Source organism: Apteryx mantelli, chromosome 4, assembly GCF_036417845.1.
Source record: "Apteryx mantelli isolate bAptMan1 chromosome 4, bAptMan1.hap1, whole genome shotgun sequence".
Lineage (NCBI taxonomy): Eukaryota > Metazoa > Chordata > Aves > Apterygiformes > Apterygidae > Apteryx > Apteryx mantelli.
Window position 1 is genome coordinate 59,780,368 of NC_089981.1, and position 11,429 is coordinate 59,791,796.

The following is an 11,429-nucleotide window of genomic DNA, read 5'->3' on the forward strand; positions in this document are numbered from 1 at the left end:
TAGTCAACTCTCATGGTAAAAAGTGCAGGGAAGATGGATGCTTTTGAAAAAAAAACAAAATGCCAGGAAATATTATGTAATGGACATTTGGTTCCTTAGTGTTTTCTTGCCACAAACTGTTAGGGAAAACATTTGGAATCTGTTAAGGAAAAAGTACTTTGAATTCACTCTGTTGTTCCATAAAAATCAAGTGGAGGATGTTTGGAAAGTAGGGGAAGATGAAAGAGAGCAAACTCAGTGGATCAGCTATAGCTAGGGTATTAGAACCCCAAATCACAGCCTGTTGTAGATATGTACAAGCTTACTTGCAGTGTGGTGAGGAATTTAAGACCTGTGTAGGAGAGAAGCCAAACCTGTCCTGGAGCAAGGAAACCAGAACTTGTGGCTGGAAAACATGCTTAATGTCAGCCTATCCAGATTGTCATAAAGACCAATGTATGGTACAGAAACCACATACTTCTTGGAGGATGTTCATGTTATTGTCTAGTTCACATTTAATAAGATGAAGTGTTTTCAGCACTCTTGCAAATTTCATGTATTCATATCTATTCATACATTGGTGAAGGAATGGGAGGCCAGTAAACTGCACACAAATCTATAAGGGGAAAAAGGCCGGTGAGGTGGAAAACAGGGGCATCAGCAGTCTGACAGAACAGAGGAAAGTCAGTCTGGTTAAAAATCCCTTTTCAATTAAAGTAGAAATGTTACAGGCTTTATTGTGGTATTACCCAAACAGACAGATGGAATTTATATTCAGAAGGACTTTTTTGTAGAACTTCATGAAAGGGTGGTGTATGAGTAGGGTAAAAATGTACAACATTTTAAAGCCTTGGAAGAAATAGTTGGAGAAAAATTGAAGTAAAGGTTGCAAATAATTTCTGCTGTGCTTTTGCTGTCATCAGAAATTCCATTTAACAGTGGTCTTTCCTGGGTGTGGTATCTTTAGAGTTCAGTTTTATTTGTTTTTTAAAGAAGACTGCATGATATGTTTTATGATATGTCTTACCATCAAGGCTTCCTTTGAATGATCACAGTAATATTTGGCACGTGTAGGTGTGAATCCTTCATTCAAGGTGTAGATAGTAAAATGCATCATCAGACCCTCGTTTACCCTTCACTTTGCTGAAGAAAGTCCTGAGCTGTAGGATAGTCCGTTTGAAGGCTATTACTATATTGCATTTATATTGCACTGTTCTGCTTAACCATGTTTTCTGGGCAGGATGTCTTTTCTTGATGTACACAATGGCACCTGGGTGATGCACATAATGGCATCTTGGGGCTAGCAGTATTTCCCAGCTCTCTCAGTTGAAGGCTTGGCTTTGGCAACTGCTGATATATAGGATTAACAGGAAATTTCTGTGTCCCATGAGCATTAAGGAGGTAGTAGATTCAGGAAGCATTCAGTTTACTTTACCTGCCTCCTACATTTTGTGTGTTGCATTATGGATTGACTTTCATCATCTCACTGAGCCCACTTTTTGGGCTGAGATTTCATTGCAGCTTGACAGCAGTTGCCAACCCATGCAAAGAAGAATTTTATGGCAGAACTACCCAGAGGAAGATAGAGAGGGAAAGACTGTAAGCCTTTTGCTGCAATCAAGAATTTCTCTGGGTCACGTGAAGCTTTTGTCTGAAGTGGAAGCTCATTTAAAGCTGTTTGTCATCGTGCTTTTAGTGCCTTCAGAGTTGGCCATGGTAAACCACAGACACCAGGGCAGCTCCAGGCATGCACTGAAGGTTGCAGTTGTGTCAAAGCAACAAGCAATTTCCTTGAAAACTAAAGCTATTTAAAATCTGATAGGACTGGAAGATGGACTGTGGTTGAGCGAAGAGAATGCTAATAGAAGAAAAGCTATCACGTATCATTATTGTTATCCAGATGGTAGAGCCAAGTCTGGCATTTGTGCTGGTGATGGTCACTATCTAACTAGTTACTAGTTGCCCTTGGCTGCTAGTTTGTTTCAGCAATGAATGGAGTATAGGCCCCCCAACAGCTCAGCTACAAATTTGAATACCTCACCCTTCTTGATAGGTATAGCAGCATCCACAACATTCGATATTCGACAGTTGGGACTTGCATAGATTCTTCCTTGGATTCCTGGGTTGGATAAATTATCATAACAGTCTTGGAGTCCCTTAATCACAAATAGAAGTTGGAAACCATGTCAGTACCTGGATTTACAATTGCTCTGTGGTGTAGTTGGCCCCCAAGTAAGTGATGAGATCAGCATGTTTTTTCTGAGTGGCCAGTCAGAAGCTGTTTGTATGCAGTGGTTTGAGAGAAGGTGAATGTGATACTAGCTGCTACCTGTTTTGCATTTGATGAAGGGTGAATTGTATTCTGTAGTTGTGTGGCCCTTACAGTAGACACTGGAAACCCTGTAGTGAGTGGTTTGTGGTCCAAGATCTGTACTTTAACGAAAATAAACTGTGAGGCAAACCAGCAGGCCGTAACCAAGCTAGTCCATGGGAATAGGTCAGAATCAGCTATGACCTGTAAAGTTGTCTTTTGTAGTCCTCTTAGGAGTGGTGAGTACATACCTCATGGATAAAACTTTTAGGGAAAATGAAATGCCCTAACTGGTTTGAAAGGCTCACATTTCACCAGCATACCATAGGGGTTAATTAGATGAGTTAGTAAAAAGGTTGGCTTGCAGTTTAAGTGCACCCCATGTCTGTTATTCCATGACATAAAATAATGAATGAGGATATTCTGATCAGTTAGACTAAGTAGGACTTCTCAGTCCTTTTCCAAATGAATCCCCTCCATCCCCTACCCCAGGCTCTATGCTGTCATTAGTTTATGCTGTCATTAGTCATTTCGATCCTAAGGAGGTTTGTGACTGAAAGAATGCTGTAATGAACAGCTTTGTTTTAGTCTATCTTTTTTGGCAGTGTTTAAACCAGTTTGAGAGGTGAATGGTCTCTCATATGGCCATTTCCCAGCTCTTTTGTTTCTCTTAACTTCACCTTTCACTTCTAACCTTTGCCCTCCCCAGTGCTGCTCTCAAACCCCAACTGTGCAGCATTAATAATGAACAGATCTGATCGGTTGTTAGGGTGTTCTGTCTCTTTCTGTGCATTTCTTCTGTCTTATCCTCACAAAGCAGTGAGGATGTTCAGCTTTCAAGTAGCTGATATGTTACTGTTAAATACAAAGCTGTCCATTCACAAAAGACTTACTTTTAGAGAGCCAGTCTATAAACCATTCCTGTTAGAGCTTCCAAACCACAAAGGGAAAAACTATGGTCTCTAAAGCTCACTTGTATCATATTAATATGAAAATGGTTGTGTGTGATTAAGAACTGAAAATCCTTTACTCTCTTTCTCCTCTGGCTTGCCACCCAAAAAGGAAATAAAAAACCCTCTCCATTTTTGGTTGCAATCTATCTTCTGTTGCTTAGTAATGATAGAATAAACAGCTGAACCCAGCTCTATTCTGAGTCTACAGATGGCACATGAAAAAATTCATGAGTAGGAGAAAAAGTTCAATATATGTAGAGTAGGGCTTATGTACTGAAGAGAGTGTTGTTAGTTTCTGAGGTCCCATTTAGACCTTTCATGTAAGTTGATGTGTATTATCTGTTTTACCAGCTTTGGATAAATGATCAGATTTCTCAGTGAGAAAAAAGATTTCATTTTAATCACTCTATAGGAAACTGGGGTCATTCAAAGCATGTAATAAAATTTTTAATCTAACCCAATGTAGAAAAACAGAGTGTTGCTAAAATATTCTTTGAATAGTTTTATTAAAGCATTTGTTGTTAGAGACATAGTGATAGTTTCTGGCCAAATTCTGGTACAGTCTACAAAAATGTAGTACTGTAGTGAAAGCTTGTAGCGAGGAGAGTAAAGATAGGGTCAGTCCCCAGGCATCCAAGCTTTGGCTACTGTCTTTAAGTGTGCAGTGAAAAAATGTATCCATTGTTCCCAGGCAAGGTTAGCAGCAGCCAGTGTGTGGCTGCTTAATTTAGTGGATAGCTTTTAGCAACAAGTGCAGCTCACATAAAGCTTGAGCTGGAGAGCTGACTCTATTAATAACAGAAGGTGAAAAAGATTGAAAATAGTATAAAAGACTTGGTAATAAATATCTGCCCTAATTTCCTATCTGGAGAGTGAGAGAAGGTGAGGAATGACATTGTCTCTTACACAGATTACATAGATTCATAATGTCAGAATCCTTAATGTCTATACAATTGCAATTGTGACCTCTTATGAACAGCATTACATTCATTTACTAATCCTATATTGAATTGTCAACTTGTCTGAATAATATGATTTGTATTTTGTTAGAAAAAGAAAGTATCTAGTCCCACATTGAGGACATTAAGAGATGCAGAATCCATTGCTTCCTTTTGGGAGCTGAGTTGAGTAGCTGATTCCTGTGACTGGTTTAATTGTTTAAGTCTCTCATTTCCATTTTGAATTTTTCCAGATTCAGCTTTCAGCCATAGGTTCCTGTTATGCCTCTCACCACTAGATAAGAGGTCTATATTGCCTAGTATTTTCTTCCTATGAAGGTACCAATACACTATAATCAAGTCACCCTTTAATCTTCTTTTTGAGAAGCTAAACAGATTGAATTCTTTTAAGCCTTTTACTGTTGGACATTTTCATTAGCTTTCATTTGTACCTTTGTTTTTTCTACACTCTCTTCAGTTTTTCAAAATGCCTCTAAAATAGAAATGTCAGAACTGGATGCAGAATTCAGAGTTGCAGTGCAGCCAGGGCATGGCTTACAACAGTGTTAGCCTTTCCCTTTTTTCAATAAATCTGTATGTATTATTTCTGTATTTGATTCATTAATACAGTAACATGGATGCAGTCACTTTCTTCACCTCCTTACTAGTCCCCTGCCTTTTGAACCAAAGATACTTTGAAATACAGCCTTACTGGATCACGTGTTGAGCTACTTGTCCACTAAGGTGCTTGTCTACTTTTTAAAATAACTTCATTCTGGGATAGTGCTTCCGCTTTTTGAGGGCCAGCCTGTATTAAAATCTAGGCCCAGTTTAACTTGCAATACTAATTGCTCCTTTTATTATCTTTCTCTCATCATTTTTTAAAGTGTGCCATTTTTTATCATCTGCAAATATTAGCAGTAAGGATTTTTATTTTTATTTCCAATTTGCCAAGGAAAATCTGGCAAGTTGGCTAGTCTGGGCATAGTACTAATTATTGCAAAGGCTCACTAGAAATGGCATTATTTACTTCAGATTTCCTATTGCCTACTTCTTGGAGTCTGTCACTTAACAAATCCCTAATGCATTTGTAGTTTGTTGATATTGTATCATTCCATTTTGTTATCAAAAAGTTTTTCAATACAAAACAAAATGCTTTTTAAAAGATACCTTATTACATCTGTAATAAGGATAAGTTTCCTGCAACATCATGCTGATTATAGAGTTTTAGTCTATTCTTGTATTTTAATTAATAAAAATTAAATTAATAAATAAATCATCTGGCAGCTTCATGCCTTTTTGCCCAGGATTGGAATCAGTTACTGAAGTCATCCTGCTTTGTTTTTTGTTCATATTAGCACAATCTTCAGTCTTCCAGTCTTTCTTAATGTCCTCAGTGCTCCAAGCTTTATAAAAGTGCAAACATCAGTGGGTTTCAGGTCTCTGCAAACTTTTGTTTCGGGAGACCAGAGTACAGTTTACATGATTCTGCTAATTAAAAAGTCTATCTTTTAGATCTCATATAACCTTTTTCTTCCTTATTTTGGTGAACACACTGTTAAATATAACTTAATGGGGACGATTCAACACATCTTTGTAAAGGAAAGCTCTGTCTTGCAATTTATTGGCATTTTTTGAAAGATTCAACAATCATATGAGGAAGGGGGATTTGGTATATTGATATGTAGGTGGACCTACAAAAGGCTTCTCAACAAAACCTCTTAAGCTGAGCTAGCAGAAATAGAAAACTCCTCACACAGTTGAACAATTTGTTCAAGGATAGAAAACTAAGGCTAGAAGTAGTTGATTTTCTCAAAGACGGAGATTACTAGTGGAGTACTATAAGGGGCTATGTACTGTTCAACATCTTAAGTAGTGATCTAGAGGGAAAAAGATGTTCAGCAGGTTAAGAAGATTGCTGATAATACCGGGGCATTTGACACAGGAGAAGAGAGTGCTGACTGCAGCGGGTTGCAGCAGTAACCTCCTGTTACTAAGTGACAGAGCAACTACATGGGAAATGAAATTCAGGGTTACATGTACATGAAGCTGTCATGCAGACACTCACAGACAGAGTGTTTATTAAAAAATAATCTAATTTATTTGGGACCTTGACTTAGGGTAGCATTTGCAAGGGGAATCAAATGTCTCAAACAGGATAGCTGGTTGTGGCCTGGATGGCGATGGCAGTCTCTGTTGCAAGGACTCTTACCAGTGGTGTCTTCAGCTGGATCAAATGAGACTACCTGAACTGCTCTTCTACTCAGTTCTTGTAATGTAGCTGGTTTGTGGTCCTTACATGACCACTGCAGCTTATGCATGATCCATTGCTATTGATTATCTTAAACTATGTACAAAACAACGCCTAACTGTGTGCAAAAAGACTGTCCTGTATTATCATTTCTGCATCTGCAGGAAAATTTTCTACTGATTATTTACAATTATCTATATATAACTTGGTTGATTCTGGAGCAGGAACCACCTGGGGAATCTCTAGAAAGGCCAGATTCTCCACCCAGGATGTTAATGAACTCATTAAAACATACAAATTGGTCTGTGCAAGGTGGGAGCTGCCTGGGGAACTCTTCAAGAGAGTCCAGAATTCCCACCTGGAGAGCTCCTGTACCAATTAGTCGAATACTTAACTATGAAGGTGACTAAGACTTCAGTCCATCATCTTATTTCAAGTTGATCTGTTGTCTCAAATTGGTCCATTATCTCACCTATGCAGATGATAGTTCCTAGGCCACCTGGGTAATTAATAACTAAAAGTACTGAGCATTGCACACAGGCACAGCCATGATACCCAGTTACACCACAGTTGTACCTATAGGACAAGTCTGAAGTTCATTCTTGTAACAAGTTCTATAACTCTTGCCACGGAGTGATGCATGTGGGGATAATACAGTTCTAGCTTTACATAAGCAATGATGAGCTCTCAATTAGCAGAATCTTGAGGTTTTAATGGTTAGTTCTATGAAAAGGTCAGCTTAATGCTCAGTAGTGCCAAAGTTAGGAGTTCAATGCATGTTAAGAGAAATTCATGGAAGAAAAGTCCATTTAATGGCTGTTAAACACAAACATACCACTTCAGGACCTGCTCAGGATGTCCTGGAGTCACAAGTTGTTGGAAGCTTGCGAAGTATTCTGGGGAAGTATCATTTGCTTGTACTAGTTTTACAGTCTTTGCCATGCTTCTGTCATTAGCCACAGTTGAGAAAAGACTATTTGGTTGCCTGGATCTTTGGTCTGAACCATTACAGCTGTACTGATGTCTGCAAAATTGGAAGTATCTGTTTATTCTTAACAGATTTTTAAAAATTTCCTTTTATTGTTCTCAAATCTGTCAGCCTTCGCTTTGGCTGATATCTTTGGCTTTCCATGTTCATTTTCTACCCAGAAATTTTAGCATATATCTGTTGTTATCTGTCATTCCTCTTTCTTGCCACCTTCCATGTGTTTATAAATCACTTGTTTTTATTTTTTGTTTTCCCTTTGTCACTGAACAAGGATAAGCTTTTTGCCAAAGTTGTCCTGTGTTATGGAATCAAAGCTTTTGGTTCAGTTTTTCATAAGGTAAAACTCCAGGGTTTACTCTCATTTCTTACCTTAACTTTTTTTCTTTCAATTGTTTCTCTTCAGTTTTCTCATAATTTATCAAATTACACCTTTTAGAGTACCAAGTATATAAAATTGGGACTGTCCCTTTAAATTTAAAGTTATGATCACTGATTCTTAGGCATTTATTCCATCATAATTGAGTCCAGAATAATAATATTGCCCCATTTTAAGGTGCAGTCCTTTCTGAGTTAGTTTCATTATTTTTAATTTTTAGAAGTGCTAATGATGTTACGTAAGTGACTGAGATTTCCAGTATATGCCTGCCAAATAAAGATGCCTGTAATACCATAGCTTTTCTTTCATATGCGTTATAGGTGTTAAAGGAATTGTAGCCTGTCATTAGGTTCAGTGGTTTTCCAGAAGTGTCCCATCCTGTGCTTTGTTAAAGCACTGATCTGTAAGCATTCCGTTTTTGCACTTCTGAGTTACTGCTAACTTTGAAACAGGGGATGGTAATGGGAGCAGGTTAAGATGCTATCTCCTCTACTAGCTCTAAGTTATAATGGTCACATGAATCATTCCATCATACTTCAATAGGGAAAATTGTGTTACATTTCTCCTAAGTGAAAAAAACACGTCTTTTATCTAGTCCCTGAACCACTGACATATACAGTAACAAGGGGAGGAAGGAGGCTTTATTCATTCTTATATACGTGATTACCAGGGAGAGGGTTAATACATCTGTGTAGAGGGAAGACTAGGTGCAGATATACTGAAGGTACGTGAAAATCTGTCGTTCTCCCCCAACAGAAATTTGCATTGTCACCTCAAGTTATTGATTGGTATGAACCTGCTTTCCTTGTGAAGGAGAAAAGAGTTGTTAAAAAAATGTAGGTACTTTGAAAAAGCAGTGGGTGAAACATTAATGTTTGATCATGAACAGATTTTTTTAAATTTAGTTTCTTTGACCAAACTCTAAAAAAACAAGTTACAAAAATCTGTAGCACTCTTAAGGGGTAAGGTTTGCTAATTACTCTCCAGCATGGAAAAAATCTGTAGTCTGCTTTTATGAGTTGTGCTATTGCCTGTGGTCTTAGTGCAAATAAAAAAAAAAGTCGTGCATTGGCTGTTATGGATATGATGCGACTTCTTCTTCCCTAAGCTTTGGTGAACATTTATTAAAAAAGAGAGGGGGAGGGAGCTGAGTACTGTAGTACAGCTGTGAAACTTTTACTATTGTCCAAGTTCTGACACCTTATGTCTGGCTGAATGAACTCAACTCTGACTAATGTCCTGTATATAATGCAGTAAATACTCCATTGCAGTAAAACCACAGAGAGGCTCTAAAATACAGGAATATGCAAGAAAGTACAGAGTTAACTCACTGTGTAAATGAGGAGAAAATAGAGAGTATAAGAGTTTTTATTGTGTCTGATAATAAATTTCAAAATTAGACTCAGTAACCACTGCATAAGTAAATTTTATGCAACTTTGGTTTATGGGATGTCATCTCATAAAATGCAAAATAAGATGCTACATATGTGGTAGCCAGTGTTTCCCTGCTTTATTTTAGGAGCCAGACATTTGAATTATGGTGATTGATTTAGGATAATTTAATAATAAAATAATAACCAAAACCAATCTTCTGTTAAAGAGCATGGCACTTGATAGAGTAAAATAATACCACGGGCAATAGCCTATGATAGACCTGGCCTGATAGATCAGGATGACTTAATTACCACAGAAATTGAAGGAAAGAGGAATTTAGTGAATGTAGCAGAGTTAAATACCAAGTCATTTGAAAATGATCAAAGCTTTTCACCCACCTTAGTTTTAGCCACAGTGCTTTCTTCACTGTATAATACCTATCCTTCACTGAATAATATCTATAATACCTATCCTCTGCTTGTCAGATCACTTTCTTTTCTATTGTGAATCCAAAGATCAAGTTTCTAAGGAGCAATGGGAATGCCTCAAAGCTGTGTCCAGCCCTTCTGGTTTTGTTCCTTCTATTTTCAGAGTTTGACTTCTTCAGCACTCTGATCTGCCTTCCTGGGTTGCTTTTAACATGCTCACAATCTTTATGAGGTCTTGCAGGTCCTAACAGCACACCTCTCTTGGGAATAATTATACTTCCTTTTCTTCTTCTGGAATGAATTAATCTGAACTATATATAGGCATGAGGGGGTGTAGGTTGTGTTGGTTTTTTTTTCTTTTTTCTTTTTAATGCTCAGAGGTAATGTCGCTTATTGCAGTAAGCATCTGTAAGATTCCCAGAGTAAATGGAGAAACAGTATCTACTTTTTTATTAATTGCTGCTATTTAAAATTGAATAATGGAATAAATAGGACAACAGTATTTTACTGGTAGATATTTTGTCAATTTATATAACAAAGAATGTAAAAGTAACTCTTGAACAAGAATCAGCTTATCTATGGTACAAAAGGCTGAGCAGAATTTAATTCTTCAGAGGCCCTTGTAAAGAATCTTCAGTTATATATTTGTTGCTTTGATTTAGCACTGCTTTATAAATGCACAAGTTGATACACAGATTAATGGTTTTAAAGAAGCCCCTGACATGTAGTTTCTGTGAGTCCTAGATAATAGATCATTATAGAATAAGCATGTGGAGGAAATACATATGAATGGTGCTAGTCTTCTGAAGACATTTTAACCATAATTATCATATTAGTAGAACTGTATTTTGGTCCTCTTTAGTGGACAGTATCAATGTTCTAAGTTGGTTGCAAGAGGAAAAAAACTGCCCCCAAGCTGAACTGCAGAATAGGAAATACTGTTGTTTGGCCATAATATGTTAGAATATCTTACAATTCATATTTTAAACAAGTCTTAGCTTTGTCAATATACGGCTACAGGATTTGAGGCTGATCACAAACTTAATCATATGGTAACTTAAATGGATCATTCAATTGATTTCGTTGCAGCTGCTTGCATGAGTAACTTATGTGTCCAGATCATTTTAGGATTAAGCCCTTTGGTTAGCTGTGGTCATAATACATTTTCCACGTTCTGCTATCTACGAAGAGATGGTGTCTGCATTCCTAATGCACTTAGAAAATTATTTGGTTTTAGTCTTAAGATTATGTGAATGCTGAGACAGAAAACAAAACCGAAGTCTGAGGAGCAAGCGTGTTAGAAAGCATGTTAGGGTGTCTGGCCCTGTAAAAGGCTGGCACCTAGTTCAGACCCGAATGTATTCTGCTAATGACAGTTAATGCTAGTAGCCTGAGTGGTACACTGGACCCCCTCCCTGCTTCCTGTCTCTCAAGCTCCATCCTCATATGTTTGTCAGCTTGTTATATTAAAGACTCATCAAAATTATAAGTTCTAACTCACGGTTAGAACCACCTAAGAATGCTGTAGGAGGCAGGGAGAGATAAGTGCAGTAGGGAATATTTTTGTGATTTCTTCCAGTAAAATAGGGAAGGTTGTCAGTGTGGGCTCCAAATGCAGGCTCCTTTGAGAAGGCAAAGAAATACCTTGGTTACTGTCTAACAGAGCAGAAGAAAGCTGAATAGCAGAGGAGTTTTTTATTGTGCTAGACAAACACAGAACATGATGCACAGACTGGAAATTGAAGTGCAACAAATTAGAATTGTAGATAAGGTGTATGTTTTTAACAATAGAAGTAACCAATCTCTGCAACAACATACAAGAGATATAGTA

General features: G+C 37.6%; 1 protein-coding gene across 4 annotated transcripts in view; it reads left to right on the plus strand.

Annotated features, from left to right (window-relative positions):
• Window positions 1-11,429, plus strand: part of NUBPL (NUBP iron-sulfur cluster assembly factor, mitochondrial) — a 139,212-nt gene that overhangs the window by 99,941 nt on the left and 27,842 nt on the right. The window lies entirely within an intron of this gene.